The following is a 17922-nucleotide window of genomic DNA, read 5'->3' as shown; positions in this document are numbered from 1 at the left end:
TACCACATTCGATGATGGAAGATATTACGCAAAGGAAGCGCAAAGAAACGCGCCTAACGAATGGTCATTCCGGGTTCTCTTATTGTTTTTATCTAAGAACACAACTTGAGCAACATGAACACGAAAACCACCATAACAACCGAGATGATGGAGCGGTTAATGGTTTTCTGACTGCCAACACCTACAAGCTCTTGGTGTTTTGTTTGTTTGCGATATTGCGAGCACGGTGTACGAAGGGTCCTGGTTCAACCGGTAAATACAGGAGGAGCTTGACTAACCGAATTATTTGCCTATACCGTACACTCAAACAAGACAAGCACAATTCAAGCATGCTTACAAACAGAGCATGTGGCTTTTTGATTGATTTTCTACGTCTATTTGCTCAACGAAGTACGATCAACAGTAAACTTTATTGCTTTAATACCACAATCTATGTAAGAAACTCGTTTGCATAAAAAGTTGTCTAGTTTTGAGAAGATAGTTTTGTGATAGAGATGCTCATAAGTTCTGTTTCTTCTGACATTATTTGAAAAATATTCGCATCGGTAACAGTGATCAGAAAATTTTACTGTTTGAAACTTCTAACAAATCTTGCACTGTCAACGGTCGTCCACAGAGTCAGTACCAAAACACATTCGGCTTATTGTGCTCTACCCATCGCGTCTTATCAGAATACATCTGTACGCCCCCGAAACGTAAATGTCTTTTGCAAATTAGTTAATCCAAGAGGAAGAAAGCCACAAATTTGATAAAGAAGAAAACCACACCATGAATAAAAAAAGTGAATATAGCGAAACAGCAGAGCATGAGAGAAATGTGCATGTAAGGCGCCATGTTTTCAATTTTCTTATTATTACATTACTTCCCATGCGTTTGACCTTCAGCGCGCCAAGCCATCGTGCCCAGTTTGCGCATGTTGTACAGAGACTACAGCAAAACGCACAACACCAAAAATGTGCAAAAAACGGGCCGAGCCAAAAAGTTCATCGCACCCATGCTGCCCGCAAAAAGAGCGTATTTGTTCGTGTACGCTGTGGTGGGTGCTGAACGCGCTGCGTATGATGAATTAGTCTTTTGGGAGCTCATGAAGATATTCCCTGGATGCGTGGCAACCATATTCTTGCTCCAGTAGCGTGCCCATGCTCTACTCCAAGCTCGGCGCTCAGTGTGGGTGAGTCGGAATATTATTTTCGCACAAATGATAGCGAATTTACACACACACACATATAAAAAGCATGCGTATGTGCGTATGTGTAGCACTCAAGCATTTGCATGCCTAATGCCTGGATAGCAGCATATCAGCCGCTGCCTGTATCATGTCACAAATTTAGCATTGCTGATTTGATCATACATGAGCATGGCACACACAAAGAGCAAGCAGCATAGCATCGCTAGAACTTTTAGGAATAAAAGTATAATTCCTATTCCGTGTACGTTAATGTGTTTTTTTTTCTTCTCTCGACAGTCGCTGAACAACACATAGCAAGTGCTCGGATACAGCAAACAGCTACAAACGTTTGTAATCGCATGTTGGGATTCGTTTGACGTGGCGGGCACATCACTTGTCGTTCAGGGGCAGAATGTTCGTTGCAGTACGATTTTGTGCTGAGTTTCTCCAAAGCAGTTGGTGGTATTTTAACGTGACGTAAATCAACTATGCTGTCCCGTGATGACATTAGCGCTGTCAGAACGGTTGCTGGAAAGCCAATATGATTTCTGTTACATTTACCAAAGTTTATGATTTTGAATGTTCACGTGCAGCTTGCCAATATGAGTTGAGATTGATAAGAGCTAGAACGAATTAACAAATTCATGATTAACAGTAAAAATATCATGTTCGTATACTTACATACTTCTTTTACAATGTAGTTAAAGGTTTAAATTCATTGTAAGTTTGAGGCAATAGAAATCCATGCGTTCAATATCCTTCTTGTTAATTATCAGTTTTTCTTTTATATATCCTGGATGGATGCTATAAAATGCAAATAAAACATCACTTTCGGTGTTCCAATTCCAGCTTTCCCGAAAAACAATGTCAATCAGCGCATAGAGCTTTCCGGAAAAGCAATAAACTGATCATAGAAAACGCTATAGTTCTTTTTCGATCGTTTCCAATTAAAATCAAATCAAAGGAAACGAATAGCGTACTTTCAAATGGTGCATTAGTACGGGATGTAGCCAATATCATCAAACATCAAATGAAATTGGATTACCAATAATGTCACTAATCAGAAGCAAAATGAATCAATGCATACGAGGCAAGTACTGCGACCAATGTATTGTTCATTAATAGAAATTATAATTTAAAAAATTCCCTTCTGTATTGACTTGTTTTGCGTGAAAATTGAACAATAAGAACGTTGTGCACCGTTAGCTAATTGCATTGTCGTAGATCATGATGATATGATTGATAATCATTCAATATTTTTGCTTGTGGCGGTTTATGTTATTTTTACGAATAACAGTCTTTCATTGTTTTCTGCGCGAACAAAGAAATGATATGAAACAATATGGAAACCATGGAGCTTCAAAAAGGTTGCTGCTAAATGATAACAAGCTAACAGGCGTATTTACTTTTTATACAACATGTTTGTGGTTTGAAATCGTAACACTTTATTATAATAAATAATTACCACATACCAGCACACCGAGCTCAAGCTCTTTGCAAACCTACACCCATCCAGGCGCATACATCTAACCATAATACGCTACCAATCTGTGATGAATGTTTAATGAGTTACGCAGCGAGCTCTTTTTTGATGGCTGCTTATCATTTATTGATTGACATTAATTAACCTACCCGATGCGATTTCCGCCACGCCCTGACGATTCTAGTGGGAGGGTGCACTTTTCTAGTGCACTCCTCGAGCTTGTCACGGTACGGTACCATTCAGGAGGTAACAATACACAAAAACCTGTGTGTGGAGTTCCACCCATGAAACAAAGGCCCTTTTGCATTTGGTAGGTAGAGAGCATTCTTCACACAACCGGGTGGCAAATACTGTATTCAGATTTGAAATGTTAATGGCTGCAAATGACCAGCAGCAATGTGTAGCAGTGTAATTAAATTGTTATTAGTTTGTGAAGCGCCGCATGAGTCTGGCCTGGCCTGGTCGGCGGAATTGGCACGAGCGATGCATTTTACGAAACGGGTTTAGTCTTGTAAGCGGGCCTCCACACGTTACGGGCTAGCGTACCGTTCCGTTTCTTTTTGTATGGAGGGTTGGACAGTATGGTACGCTACACGACCCCGGTACGTGTGGACGCCATGTCATATGGTAATATACTTTACACTTTATCGCTTTATTTATCGCAACCTGAAATACATGTTTACTTAAATTTATTTTGCAAACAAAAAACATGAACATTTACAAAGGAGAAGAACTTTGTTTACACTTTTCGAAATAAAATAAAACAATATAGGACGGTACGGTATGAGAAGATGCTAGAGTCTGCCAGTCAGATGGAAAGTCAAAATTGACTCAGTTGAAAAAGATTATAGCGCGATCGCCCGCGACGTGTAGTTTTCAACTATTATTTAGTTAATTTTTTAAAGTTGTTTTTGTTGGAATAGTTTATAGAGGCTTTGGCTCCAACGGAGTTCTTTCGCCTCTTTGCATTTTTTTTAAAGCAATAAAACTAAATGGAACTGGATCATTAAATAGAATAAATTGCGCCGATAGTATAAACTAGTGTTAATTTTTATTTTTTATTTTTTATATTTCATTTTTTATGCATTTAATTCTTCGCACTGAAATGCTTCTCAAATCATGAAACTAACATCGTTTTTAATTTGGGAAAAAAGAAGAATAGTTTGCGTGTTAAAATTAATACTTTTAAATAAAGTGATGAAGAGTATAATAAAGCCAATTAGTGAAATAGCCGGTCTCGTAGTACAGTCGTCAACTCGTACGACTTAAAAACATGCCCGTCATGGGTTCAATCCTCAAATAGACCGCGCCGCCATACGTAGGAATGACTATCCTGCTATGGGGGGGAATAAATTAGTCACTGAAAGCCAAGCCCACAAGAGTGGCTACAGGCAGGCTTTGACCGACATCGGTTGTTGAGCCAAAGAAGAAAAAGTGAAATTGCATAAAACTAATAATATTTTTAACCGAAACGAACAAGGTAATATTATAAAATGGTGACTTTCTAGATTTAAGTTGGTACACTAGAGTACATATCAGTATTCTTGAACGGTCTCGTGGTACAGTCGCCAACTCACATGACTTAACAACATACGCATCATTGGCTCAAGCCCCGTATGGACCGTAATCAAGTTACAGATCGCCAAGCCAAGAGTGGTACAGGTATGCCTTGATCGGCAACGGATTCAGGCCAAAAAAGTTTGAATGATATGAAAATAATCATAGACCACGGCATTAATTTAATAGACAAGAAGTTTAGAAACGTCTGCATTATTGACCGAAATCCTTTAAAATAGATCTTTAAAACTTTTTAAATGTTTTTTCCTTTAAGAACCAATTATTCGAAATAAATAAAAAAAAGTATTTAAAGCTTTGATGAAACCAATAAAAAAGCTAAAAAAAAGCACCCTGCCGAGTTTCCGAGTTTACAGCAGTCGATTTTTGCGTTTCCTAATCCGCTCTTAGTGCCCCGTGGCTGAATCGAGCTTTCATCACAAATAAAGATAATGTGGTGATGAGAACCTGACGTAAAACCAAACGACTTTGCGTTGCGGCCGACAGTTTGAAGCCCGTCGGGCCAATCGGATCAGAACAAAAGGAGGGAAGAATTGCGTCCTGCTACAACCCTGATGTCCCTGCACGTGTTTTGCCTCGCTTCTTGCCCCATTTCGCTCATAATGATACCATCTCGCTTGCGTTGATACGACGCTTGCCTCATTTTAGCGTGAAATGAACGTGAAAATCGTGCGTGACTTTGATGGTAACGAGAAATGAGATGCTTGCGAGCGCTCCGCTCCCGAGTCGGCGTGGGTATTGGTTTTGAGCGCAGCGAAATTGGATAGTGAATCTTTGGCATTTCGGGGCTAAGCTTTGGCGCCGGCGAGCGTTTTGTTGCGAGCTGGTTGAGGATGTCGAAGCTTTGATAGCATCTGAAAGCTTAATGCGGTCTTGGGGGAAATATGTTATTCCTTTCACGAAGGCAAAACGGGCAGCAAATATCAGACGCGTGAGAATTCTGGCACTGAGACACGTATTGGAAAAACGGGTCAGCGAACTTTATAGTTGGTAAAGTTGAACTATGATATAAATAAAAGGAGGGTGGGGTACTAGCAGCCTTTCTGTCAGAGAATCAGTAAGTATTCATCCTCTGGAATGGGGTAAGAAAACTATAATATTCCTGAAACGTTGCAAAAATAGCTCAACAAGTTACAATCGATTAGTAATTGACGGTAATTGACATGCAAGGAGTAATTAAAAAGCGATACAATTTTCGATATCAAAACTCATTTTCTAACTCATTGTTTATGTATCTTCTAAAACAATGCACGTATATGTGAAACATTTTTATAAACTCTTTAAAAAACCTTTGTCCTAAAATAAATGCAATCATTGAATTGAGCAAATATGGAAACGAACCTCGTTCAATCGTGTACAAAACCAGCGCGTCTTTTCACAAGCCTTGCAAGTTTTTTATAAACTTTAATTTCATGAAAAGTGCTAGGAAAGAAATTTTGTACACAAACGAAAACAAATTGTCCAACAATTTCGAAATACAAAAACCGTAACCTCACCCAAACGCTTTGCCATTATTTCGTGGCCCATTGACAGTTAAGCATTATTTGAGGTTTACCGGAACTCTGTCAGAAAAGCGTGAACAATGAAAGGTCCACTGCCCAGCAGAGAAGCTCTTACTTCAATCAAATTAACGAACGGGAGACGATTTTAAAAGTTGATGAAAATTTGATTACTTTCAGAATTGATCATCGCCTCCGGGGGAGGTCGGCTCAAGATGGGAAGGTAATCCGTTTGCATTGTGGAAGATAAAATCCCCAGCTTATCTCTCCCGCGCTGGGAAGCACGGAATCACAGGAAACGATTGGAGGGAAAATTACCGCCTTTTTTTCTGTGTGGATAGTTGCCATCCATAGTGTAGCGAATTGTAGCGCCAGTTTGTGTTAGGATAAAAGATGACATTTATTATGTACATTACTGCTTATGGAGATATTCTCTGGGCCAAAGGGCCTTGAAACAATGACACTGAGCTGGGTGTCTGGGCAGCCCAGAAGTCAGTGGACAAACACTTCCCGCAGATCGCATAATTGCTCTTCGCCAACGGGAGCTTCATTACTTCCAGCATTGATCGCAGGACCCAGCTACAAACTCGTAATCCAACAAGACCCCGATTTGTGACCGTCGCGCAACCCGGACGGACCGCAAGCCCAGCCTAGCCGGTGACTAAGATAAAATGAAGTTCGAAGTCAGCCATGCTTCACTAATTAAGTTAATTACTGTTTTTCTCTCATTTTCGTGTCCTGTCCCGTTCGCGAAATGGTTTCTGCGCGATACGTTTCGAGGTTTTTGCCTAGTGTTCGTGTAAAGCGGACGGAAGTTTGGACCGTGCCGGATTCAATGATGTTTGTCGGTGGTTGCTGGTATCCTCACGATTCAAATCAAGGACACACGCTCACGTTCCCTAAACTGTCCCTGGGCTGTGAAGTTTCAACTTCAAACAAGTGCTACACGACACGGAAATGTAATTTTGGTAATAGGCGACATTTCTAGCGCTCGCTTCACTTTCTTCTGAATGGTGTCAGTGGGTCGAGTGCGGCATGGAAAACATACTTCAAACTTTCTCCCCTAATTGCATTTCGTTTCTTTTTTAAGTATAAGAAAAGTAGCGGGAATCGTTCTCATGGGAAATACATTTCAATTTTATTTTACATTGACTCTCGTGTTATAATAAATGTGTTATTTAATATAGTAGTCCCAATCCAAGCTTATCGAATATAAAATTAAATAAAAAAAACACTCTCCACAGAGCGTAGTATTTTTCACTTTGAAATAATTTTACGGATCAAATCTCGGAGCAATTACCAACAACGTTCATTATTTACTCAGTGTTATCTTGAATGTTAACCCCTGCACAGTAAACGATTCGCCCTCCCTCAAGATGATGGTCCATCCCATTACAAACCATTAACATTCTGCGTTACTAATCTCTTCCGCACGATTTATCTGTGTGTCGACCGGTTCACTTTCAAATCGTTTCAGCTGCCCTTCCAGCAGTTGCTGCAGGGAATAAATTGTTGTGCCAAACAGCACCAGACACTCACACACACACACACGCACACACAGCCACACAAACAGCAAACGAAACATTCCACAAAGACACACGAGAAAACACGCACGCACAACTAACCCTGAAGGCAAAAACGTGCACAGCAAGCAAAATTGGCCACAAATCCTCACAGCCCAGAACGAACGGATGAACCGGTTGGTGGCGTGTGCTTTCGCTCCCTCCCTCCCCCCTCTCTCCTCTCTAAATAGCACCACCGATCCTATCTCGCGAAGCTCTTCTCAGTTAATTTAAAAGGTTAATACTGAAGCAAGTGTCCTTTTTGACTTCTCTAACGAAACACCCGTCTGTCATCTTATTGTTTTGCTGTGCCACATCACCACCACAGCTTTTCGAAAGGCGACCCCCACCGCCGTATCGAACGGGCAAGCGGCGCCCGAATGTCTTGAGATGGTTTGGGGAAAAAGAAAAACACACACATACACAAACAAAGCACACTGTAGGGAGGGTTCGGAGCGGGTGAGGAGTGTTTTAATTTTGCACCACACGCTCGTGTTCACCTCTTTGCCGGTCCCGGTGAGTAAAGCAGCAGCACCACCATTATTCGGTGATGAGAAATGCGGCCCCCACCGCCCGTGTGACTTGTGTGTTTTGTGTGAATAGACGCGTCTGTCTTACTGTCCAGTGTCATTGATCCACCGGTTTTAAAGTTAATTAAAACAGTTTAATTTATTCGAGCAACGTCTTGCAGAAAACGGTCCGTAACCGCCGAAAAAGGATGAAAACCGTGCGCCCGTGAGCCGTTCCAGGGCGCATAAACTTCGTGAATGCGACCCCTTGACAACTCCGGTTCGTGCGCCAACCGAACGGACTAGCCCCTGTTTGCCTACCTACCTCCGCCCGCCTTTGACGGCGTGCTCGTTTTTTAACCTTCGTCACGTTTTCTGGCTGTGGGAAAAATTTGAATTTAAAAGTAGCAAAAGCCACACCGTCCCAGAATAAATGAATAGAACGGTTTCAAACCGGGTAGGACGAAAAGATAAAACAAAGAAAAATACCAGCAATATGTGCGTTGGGGAGGGGGGGAGGTTCGAATGGGTTGGTAGTGCTGTGTAGAGTAAACAGCGCGATGAATCAGCTGGTAGCTAAGAAGGCAAACCAAATAGGAAAGGCCGTTTGAACGACGCTTCAGGAAACCGGAACGAACAATTGGTTCTCTCTCTCTCTCTCTCTCTCTCTCTCTCTCCCTCTCTCTCTCTCTCTCTTTCTCTCTCTCTCTCTCTCCCTCTTTGTCTATCTTAAGAAAAAAGTTAGCGATCAAGATCGGTTGCACACAAAAAGGATGATTGTTTGTTGTTGTATTTTCCTTCTTATGCTGGGCTGGTGACTGTTCAACCCAAAGCATACTGCCGTTGTCAACGTAACTTTCTGGTTTATGTTTTCAGCTGGCAGTTTTTGCATAACTCATGCTCCACTAACCTAACGAAGCTAAGTTTGCTGCGGCATACAATGGCACCTTGGGTTAAGTTACTTATTTTCCCAGGTACATAGTTTCGATTCTGCTAATGGATTTAAAGATTTAGAATTACTGAATAAAAGATTAATTGTAGCAATGAGAGTATTAAATTTCGATTTATACGAAAAAAACTCCTACTTTCCTGCTCAGCGGTTCACCATGCAGTGCAATGAATCATCGTAAGCTTATGATTAAATTTAGTATATTTTAGTCGATACAGGTTGTGGTTCCAAATTAAAAATGAGAAGAAGAATTAATAAGTTTTGGTTTTGTCATTTGCTGAAATCTTCAACTCAGAAGCCTGATTTGTCTGCTGAGTCCTGTTTGGAATTGAATATGTTTATAGTTTATTTAGACACTTTCAGCCCAAGCCAGTGTACTAGTAAAACATAAATATTTTGTAAAAGTTCTAAAAACCAGAATGGAGTCCTGAAAACAAAACCGATTGGTAAGCAAAAGAAAATTCATAATTTGTCTACCATGACACCCCGGTCGCCTTTATCATCACAAACTCAACCCAATACAACCAGCCTGTCCACACTCCCCATTTCCCCCTCCCCTCTCACTCAACTCAAAGCGATCTGACACGAGATCCAAACCGAGGGAAAATAAATTGAGCACCGTGGATGCCGGATGCGGATGCTGATTTATTTTGCGTTCGTGACATTATGCCCGCCGGAAGTACAACAAAAGAGTGATTCGCGCAATTTTGACCGGTACCGGCGAGTATCGCGAAACGTGAGATGGGATGGCCACCAACCACCCGTGAAGAGCGCCTCCTATCTTTGCCTACAATAACCCTTGGACACCGAAGGGTCACCGTGCTGCAAGAGAAGGTGCTTGCAGGGTTTCGCTTCTGCCGATCTCGTCACCCACGGTTCGCGCGGCCTGGAGAGACGGCATGCTTGAGCACGTTATGGCACAAATTTATTCCCCGAACGTAGGCACTCTGCAATTCTAATGTTTTAAGCCATTAATGGGTCGGTCGTGCTTGTTGCCGGGGCCGGGGAATCCTGATCCGGAAAATGAATGGTGGCGAATATTTTCTGCGAATCGCCATCCGTCTTCGGGCGCGGTACGGTGTCGAGCGTCACGGTGTGTTCGAATTCATTAAAACTCGTCTCGATGTGCAATGGTTTAGTTTGAGAAATGGTTTGCTCTCTTTTTCAACGGTGAATTGTGAATTGCTGACGAGTGAGCTTAACAATGTATATTTTTTCTAAATGTGTCTAACGAAACTGTTTAGTTTGCCTCTTAGTGGTGAGAGGTTCGTGTTAATGAGCAAAGGTTTCGTAATAAGTTAGAAATATTATACTTAAGTACCGGCGTGTTGTTACAATCGTGTCAATTAGCAATGATGGAATAGCAAATAACGCAAAGCAAATTGATTGCAATCAGTTCATGTAAAGGCAGATAATTGATTAATTGACTAATTAACGTTAATTACGCTACGAAATGGATGTAAATATTGATCAGGCATAAATAACCAACACATAACACCCTTGATAATGTTGAATAATTACGGCATATGCTGGAGCTTGGTACAACTGACATAACGGCGTGCCAATGTTGATACCATCCGCGTAAGAAAGAAACATAAAATCGTTTCAGTGTGTCGCGATACCTTTCAATTTAGTTTGGAAGCCATGTTATAAAATTGTTATGAATGTCGTTGGAGAATTGGTTTCCGTTTACCACAATGAGACTACAATGCTTTACAGACAGACAATAGATAATCCCATTCCAACAAAGAGATCCTAAGCCTCGCCGATGATCTTAAACACGCAAACAAAAGACCATATGGCTGCTTGCAGACGAATTCCAAAACTCCCCACAAATGCGCTTATTCTATCATTCCCATTGGTAGCGCCGCTTTGTTTGCTCCGACAAACGGAAATAGCACCAGCGTGTATTTAACCTACCTTTAACTTAATCGTCAAGCGTGAAGAATTCGTCGCGTAGTTTTTTTTAACCCACTGGAAGCAGGCAGCGGAGCTTCTATTTTCATTTTGCTAACCGATTTGGGTTAAAACATGCTCCAATGTTCTCCAATGTCTAGCGTTACGGAACGACAAACGCCTGCCTGCCTGCCGACAAACGCCTGCTAGAATGCTGGTTTCAAAAACGATGATAAAAGAAAATAGCACCAACAAAATGGCGCCACCTGACAACTCGTCAGGGCAGGGGTGCTGCTTCCTGCTTCACCCTCATCATCGGGGCTCGCTCAGTCGTTCCGTAATAGACGATACGGTAGAACGCAAGAAACAGCGCTGAGCGCTTCGGTGTAGAAGACAGCCGTTTAGGCATTTATGTCACGGATAAGCCTCTATTGCCAAACAAGGAACATCAATCTAGCGCGTGGTGCCAGAAAGCTCGTGCGTTCACAATGCCGTCCGTACCGTGGGCCACCCTCAGCCCGATTTCTTCCGCCCCGTTACGGTGGTTCAAAGGCAAGACAACATAAAAATGAAAATCCTAAAGCCTACAACAACGCCAGCCTGGCTCGAGAGCGCTCTGGTCTCTATTCAAGTTGTGTGCATTTATGATGATTCCTCATATCTGGAACACTAACCTGGAAATCGCTTCCTGTCGCTCGATCGGAACCGCACCCCAGAACCTTCCCCGTAGCAGCTCTCGCCGTAGCCTATTTCTCTCCCCCCGGGGAATGAAGAGTGTCGGCTAGATCCTTTTGGTACTATCGAATAGCAAACGACTGCGGGGTGGATGGCTAGAATGGTTTCACTCAGTTGTGTCTATCGGCATCGGCGTCGGTAGCCGTTTGGGACATCAGGAGCACGACTGCTGGCGGACACCGTAACAACACCACCAACAACAAAAGAAACCCCTCGCTCCCCAGACGGGAGACGGTCCCGACAATAAGGAGCCGCTTCCAAGAAAGATGCGAAATGAAGCCGTTCTTAACTGATCGCCCGCTGGTCCTCGCCCTAACCTCGGACAAGCGTCGCACGGTGCGGGCCAGCCACCGGGAGCTCAATGGCAGGTTTATGATGCTTGTATGAATAAAGATTCTGCTCTCGTTTGAAGCACAATAAAAGTCATTATTATCTGTATTCATATCGTTCTCGAGAGACCGACCTGTCACGGGCCCCGACATGAGCCCAGCGGAGAGGAGGATCTATCAGCTCAATCGTTTTCAGTTTTCGGGAAGTCGACTGTTTGTGGTTCGGTTTCCTCTCCGTCCGGGACCGCTCGACCGACTGGACAAGCATCCAAGACGAACTTCTTGGCTGGGGCGAGCCTCTGCTGCTGCCATTGTGCAGTCCTTCTGCAACCGAACGAGACACCATTAACTCGGTGGCGATATCTTGTGTGCGATAGGGTGTCGGGAGAAATAAACCGACAGGAGAAGAAGTTTCAACCAATGGGGAGAGAGAAAAAAAGAAGTAAAAGACGTAGTGCAACTTTTGAACGGCCCTTTTCCTGTTCCTGCCAACCTCTTTTTTTCTGCTAACGATCCGAACGGATGCCTCTTAGCCACAGCAGGTCGTTTTCCTTCCGTAGCGGTTAATGTTTTGTGAAGGAGAGGTGCACACTTCTGAGGGCAGTAGTGAGAGAGAATCGATTCGCTTCGAACAATGCACTTATAGAGCCGTATCTTTCAACGATTTGTGCATCTGTTTAGGCCTTTCTCGAGTCGAAAGCGTTGTACAAAATCAACACAAACACACTGACACACACACACCAGTCTGCCAATTGATAGACTTCGACCCGGAAAGCACTGTGCACGATTTATCGCCAAATGGCTGTTCGTTCAGGCGGGCTGACAGCAACAACAACAAACATGGCCCGGGTTGTGCTTTAAACAGCTCGCAGCCACTGCGCCACCGTTGGATAGGAGAAACAAAACAAACAACTGATTTGCATGTTGGCTAGCTTTCCGCTCGACGAATGCGAACGCTGGTGCCCGGCATCAGCTTCTTCACTCCTTGCCAAAGCTGACGACGTGTGAGTTGACACAGCTCGCCGCTCCACAGCGTCTTCGTTGACTAGAAACATACAGCGTGCTTACGGAAGGGAAACCATACACAACGACCTAAGGCATGTTCAAGCTGTGGTTCTAGTGAAGATGTTGTTCGATTTGTTCGAAGCAAACGCTGACGGCTTTCAGTAACACATCGTGCACAGACGGATCAAATCTGCTTCAAAACCTCTATCACAGCCCGATGTGTCCACATCCAGCCCCGGAGGCACGGAGTGAATTTAATCTCGTCCAACTAAATAGATAATGCAGAACGTTTCGATTGAACAAAATCCGATCTGTTCCGGACTGGGCACAGACGCTGTTCAGTATCAGTGCCGGCTGGTATGCCTTAGAGCAGGCCGCCGGAATAGTACCTAGGCGGGAATCACTTCCTTGGAGGTTCAAAGTTTACCCTTCCCCCTGAGGGACTGTCTCAGCCATTTCCCCAGCGATGAATGTTTCGCTTTTCCCAGTTGGGTTGGTCAAGATTCAATGTAGCCCTCCAGGGGGGAAGAACTTGTTGTCGACGCTTCGAGCTGGCACACCGCAAACAGCTCCGAGAGCCGAGTACGCCGCCGGGATGGGTGTGGTACTAGGATGCTAAACCACACCGTCTTCAAGCGGACTTCTTCAACTCCATTACCGTTTCAATTAAAGTTTATGGTACGACCTACGGCTATCTTCAACAGTTGGTCCCCGTCTGGATGCTTTCCAGCGTTGGGCGAGCGGAAAGTTGTCTCATTTTATAATTGCACGTTTTGTTCCGGCACTGATGGACAACAGTATGCGGGATATATGAGCCGTCGTCTACCAAAGTGTGTGTGAGAAGGAATTGTAACGTTATCGGGTGTAACACACATGATATTTGCTATATTAAATCCTGGTAAAGTTATTTTTTATTATTCGTTAAATTCAATGTTTTGTTGTGGCCCTTTAATGCGTGTATGGCTTGTTGTTGTTGAACGACACCCTGATTTAATTGCATATGACTCTCCAAGGACTTTACATTCTGCATTTTGTGCTGCTAAAAAACTCATTCTTCAAAAACTTGAAGTGATACTCCATCTCATTTAAAATCGAACCAAGAAACATAAACATAACAAACGAACATTAATCGTATTCCGAGGGATCCAATCTTAAAGTGGTAAACTGTCTCAACATTTTCTCGAATTTCTCCGTGAACAAACCAACAAAGTTTATCTTGCCTCCTGCTCGAAACTTTGGCATTAATTTTCTTTTGATCCCTCAAGTTGCTCAAGGCGTGTGTTCATATTTAACTACATATAACCACAGACCGCGCGCGTGGTAAGTACCTGGGGCTTGGTACACGGTAGAGACGCCGAGTAACCCAGCAACTCGGGTGAAGAAAAATCATTTAAATCTCAACAAACCCGGCCCTGTCTAGACATCAAGTCAATCAAAGGAAATTTGTTTCAAGAGATCTGCCAACTGAACCGTATGTGTTCGTGTGCCCGCTCACGCTTGTGAGTGGGACGAGCCACCGAAATCCAAAAACTTGCTCGCAACATTTCTGGCTAGCGACTCGTGAGCACGCACGTGTACATTTGACACGGGGAAAAGTCTAGGCAGCAAGCTATCAAACGTCGGAATACGTACTGAGTAATTCGAACGGCTTTTCCTTTTTGCCCGCACATTCGCATTGATCCACATATTGGGCAAGGCTTGGCTCCTTACCGACGGGACCGCGTCGACTCCCTTGCCCTCATCGGCAGTAAAACTGCAAAATGAAACCCATTAGCTAAAGGGGATCCGCTACGGGTGTTGTGCGATGGGCGCCGTACAGTCTTGCAACTGTTTGCCTACGTGTCGCTCCGGCAGCAGCAGCAGCAGCATCAGCATCGTCATTATCATTCGCATCATGATCCTTCCACGTCATCAGCAAAACCCTCTAACCGCGTGTGTCGTGTTGCCGGTGGAAGCATTATTGCGCCATTACGGTTATCGTCGGCTTTACGAAACGCGTCCCTGAGCTTCCCACTCGATTTCTTCTCACCCCTGTCCCATAACCCTATCCACAGGTTGGATTTTCTTATCCTTCCGCTCCAAGCTGTCGGGTTTAGCCGGATAACCGTCGCAGCAAACCCTCGAGTAAAAAGGTAAACTCAATTTTTCAAACCTTATCCGGCTCGTTTAAGGGGATGGAATATAAATATGGAATGTTTTTTTAATTACATTTATAATCAACATACGCATCACCATCATCATCATCATCATCATGATCCTTACCTTGCGCAGAGTGGGATGAACGGGACGGGACGGTGAGTAGCATGGTTTTAGCCTAATACTACCATTAGTGGTACAGCAAGCGTACATGCGTTATCCCTTTGAGCTGTACGAGTCGGCAACGCATCGTGAGATAAGGTAAAGCTAATCAAAAAACGTCAATCTTATAATACACGATACACGCTGCTGCCAAACCGAGGTAGGGTTGTTTAAGAAGTAATTACGTTTTGATTAAACGCATGCTAGCGGGAAAACAGGGCTTGCGTAAAGCCGTACCAGCCCACAAGCGTGCGGGGAAACGGTTACAAAGAAATCAATTTCTCACCACAGCGGACAGGATTTCAGGGAAAACGTTCATTCCAGCGAATGTTCGTTAGAGCCAATCAATTTTGGGAATTTTTGCCAAATTTCCCAACCATCCGAAATTATGGCAAATGGAAATTCTGCTTAAAATGTTCAATTACTGACAAAAAACTCCTTCAAAACGCAGGGAGTGGATTTTTTTAAGAAGAACGTTATGCTCTTTTTAAATTTACCCTCCAAAGTCAACACCATGATACATTTCATCGAATCGATTTCCCTTCACTTGAAATTGTGAGAGAGAGATAGAGACAGAAAGAGAGAAGGAGAGAGAGAGAGAGAGAGATAAAAAGCGCAAAATGCAATTAAACGAATACACAAGCGAACTTAACTCCCGTACACAAACAATTGCATCTCGAACGAGCAAACATATCAAACGCACCAGAACATCAAAGGGATCGCGTGCGGGTAATGTTAGCGTGATTCGTCACTTTTATGTTACTTGTCAAAAGAAGCACACTGATAGAACCGTGTTGGTTTTAGCCTTAATTTAAACTGCATGCCGGTTACGAGTATTTAATCACACTGTTCTCACATTTTTTTTCTAAGAGATTGAAAGCTCTTTCTTTTAAAGGAATTCATTTCTTTACACACACTCGGACGTCTGTTTTCGCTTCATATTTCACCATTAACACTCAACGCTATCACACATTATCTTGTGTTAATCTATTGCTGCCGTTCGCGAAATTAATAATCCAATTTTGGGCGCTCGTTCTATTATTTGGTCGTTATCGGGGTTGTTTTTATTGATGCTGCCTGCACAGGCTGCGCTCCAACCATCTGTTTCCATACACCATTCAACACACACACTCACACTCACACATACATACATAGCACTCGGAAGTCCCACACATCCTGCAGGATGGAGAGTACGTTTCGATTCCGCCCTGGATCCGTTTGCGGTTTTTTGGCGTAGCTGGAACGCACCGAGCGCCCGCGGGCCTGCACACAATCAAACACAGCACCGGAAGCGAGCCACTGGAGTACCTTTTTCGCGGCAAGCACTACTAACAACCACCAGGGACCACCATGCTACAGGGTGCGCATGTATGTGTGTGTGTCCTGCTGCTGCTGTTGTTGTTGTGGTGAATAGACCCAATTTTGTTTACCACAAAACTCGGTGCCTCGCTTCCGGAAAAAAGGGATGGTTGATGAAAATTCACTTTTATTTTATTTTATTTTTGCACTCAGGGTTCGGGGCCGGCTGTGGCCCCTGCGGGTCAAGCCGAGCATACGGAGAGGGGATTGGCACGGCTGGCAAGACGCTGGCGGAATTCCTTCTGCTTCATTTATTTTTAGCACACAGTCCAATATTCACGCGACGCTGCGCGGTTGGCGGATGTGATCGTGGCTGAAGTTGCTGAGAGCACAGCTACAGCATTCCGTTTTTTTGTTGTTGTTGCTGTTGTTGTGTTATATGTTTTGTTTTTGCAAAACACGCACGCACGCACGCACGGAAGCATGAACATACTTATAGGGAGCATGTTTGAAAAATGCTCAAACATCACATACACACAATGAGAGGGGGAGGGGGGACAGGCAACAACTTTTACTTTACGCGTTTGCACTTTATCCCATTGGCACACTCGAATGTAGCGACAGATGGCTGCAGTACAGCATATTTCTTGACTCTTGACTCGTTATTATTTTTCAAACAACCGCACTCCACTCCTCCCTTCCACCTTGTTAATCTTCTTACCGAGCACCACCAAACCACTGCCCTATCCTTGACAGTGATATTTTCGTGTGCTATTTGCTATATTTCTTCCAACTTACGCGTTCGAACGTATGCACCAGACAGTAGTATCAGCCCATGATCAGCGTACGCGTACGATCATCTCGTGCCCACTCGCCCTAAGGCTCACTCTCACACACAAACACACAAAAACGCTTCGTCTAACCGAATCCACCGAATGTGCCGCGAACGTCCGCGAAATCGCGTTGCCGTCTTCGAGCCGAACCGTCGCACGTTCACAGCAAGACTGACGCCGGGTCGAGATTCCTTCGCTGGCAGAGCGATGCTCAAATCACAGCAACATTGCAATCTCCGTTACCATGCGTTACCTGCCATGCACACGGAGCACGAGCCAGCCAGCCAGCAGCATTGTGGGAGCACAACATTCCTGTCGCTCTTGGTGGAGGAAAATCGGGGTTTTTCCTTTCACGTGCCTCTCGCACTCTCTTTTTTCGCTCTCGGGCGCTCTCGCCTTGGATTGGCTGCTCCGTGCATATTTTCCCCATTTTCTCAAACGGTAGCTGTGTGTGTGTGTGTGCGCTGTACGGGTTTGTTGTGGGTCAGGATTCTCCCGCTTGGAACAGCTTGGGGTAGGAAATCGGCATCGCATTTGCTCTCCACTTTGGCTCTCGCACACCTTTCGCAGCAGGAACGATGCTGGCCATTTTCTGCCAGCATACTGACAGCATTTTGTTTTTTTTTCGGGAAAAACGCGCGCTCAATTTTTGCTCTCCCGTAGTTCGCACAGGTTGAGCACGCTTTTGCGACTACGCTCCAGCTGTCAGCGTTGCCTACAGGAATTGGGTGTAAGTGTGATTGTTTTCATTCGCTTTCACCGATTTCGATGGGCTGGCCGTA

General features: G+C 44.0%; 1 protein-coding gene across 4 annotated transcripts in view; it reads right to left on the bottom strand.

Annotated features, from left to right (window-relative positions):
- LOC120894553 (protein eva-1-like) overlaps positions 1 to 17298 on the bottom strand; it is a 93761-nt gene extending 76463 nt beyond the window's left edge. For 2 of the 4 annotated variants that reach the window (XM_040297208.1, XM_040297209.1), the window contains exon 1: positions 17106 to 17298. The gene's annotated coding sequence lies outside the window, so the exon portion shown is untranslated. Of the gene's footprint in view, positions 1 to 14972; positions 15114 to 17105 lie in introns of all 4 variants that reach the window. The other 2 variants (XM_040297206.1, XM_040297207.1) reach the window with 2 other exon arrangements.
- Positions 17299 to 17922: the final 624 nt, after the last annotated feature.

Source organism: Anopheles arabiensis, chromosome 2 (genome assembly GCF_016920715.1).
Source record: "Anopheles arabiensis isolate DONGOLA chromosome 2, AaraD3, whole genome shotgun sequence".
Lineage (NCBI taxonomy): Eukaryota > Metazoa > Arthropoda > Insecta > Diptera > Culicidae > Anopheles > Anopheles arabiensis.
The sequence above is the reverse complement of the archived record's forward strand: the minus strand, read 5'-3'. Positions and strand labels throughout refer to the sequence as shown.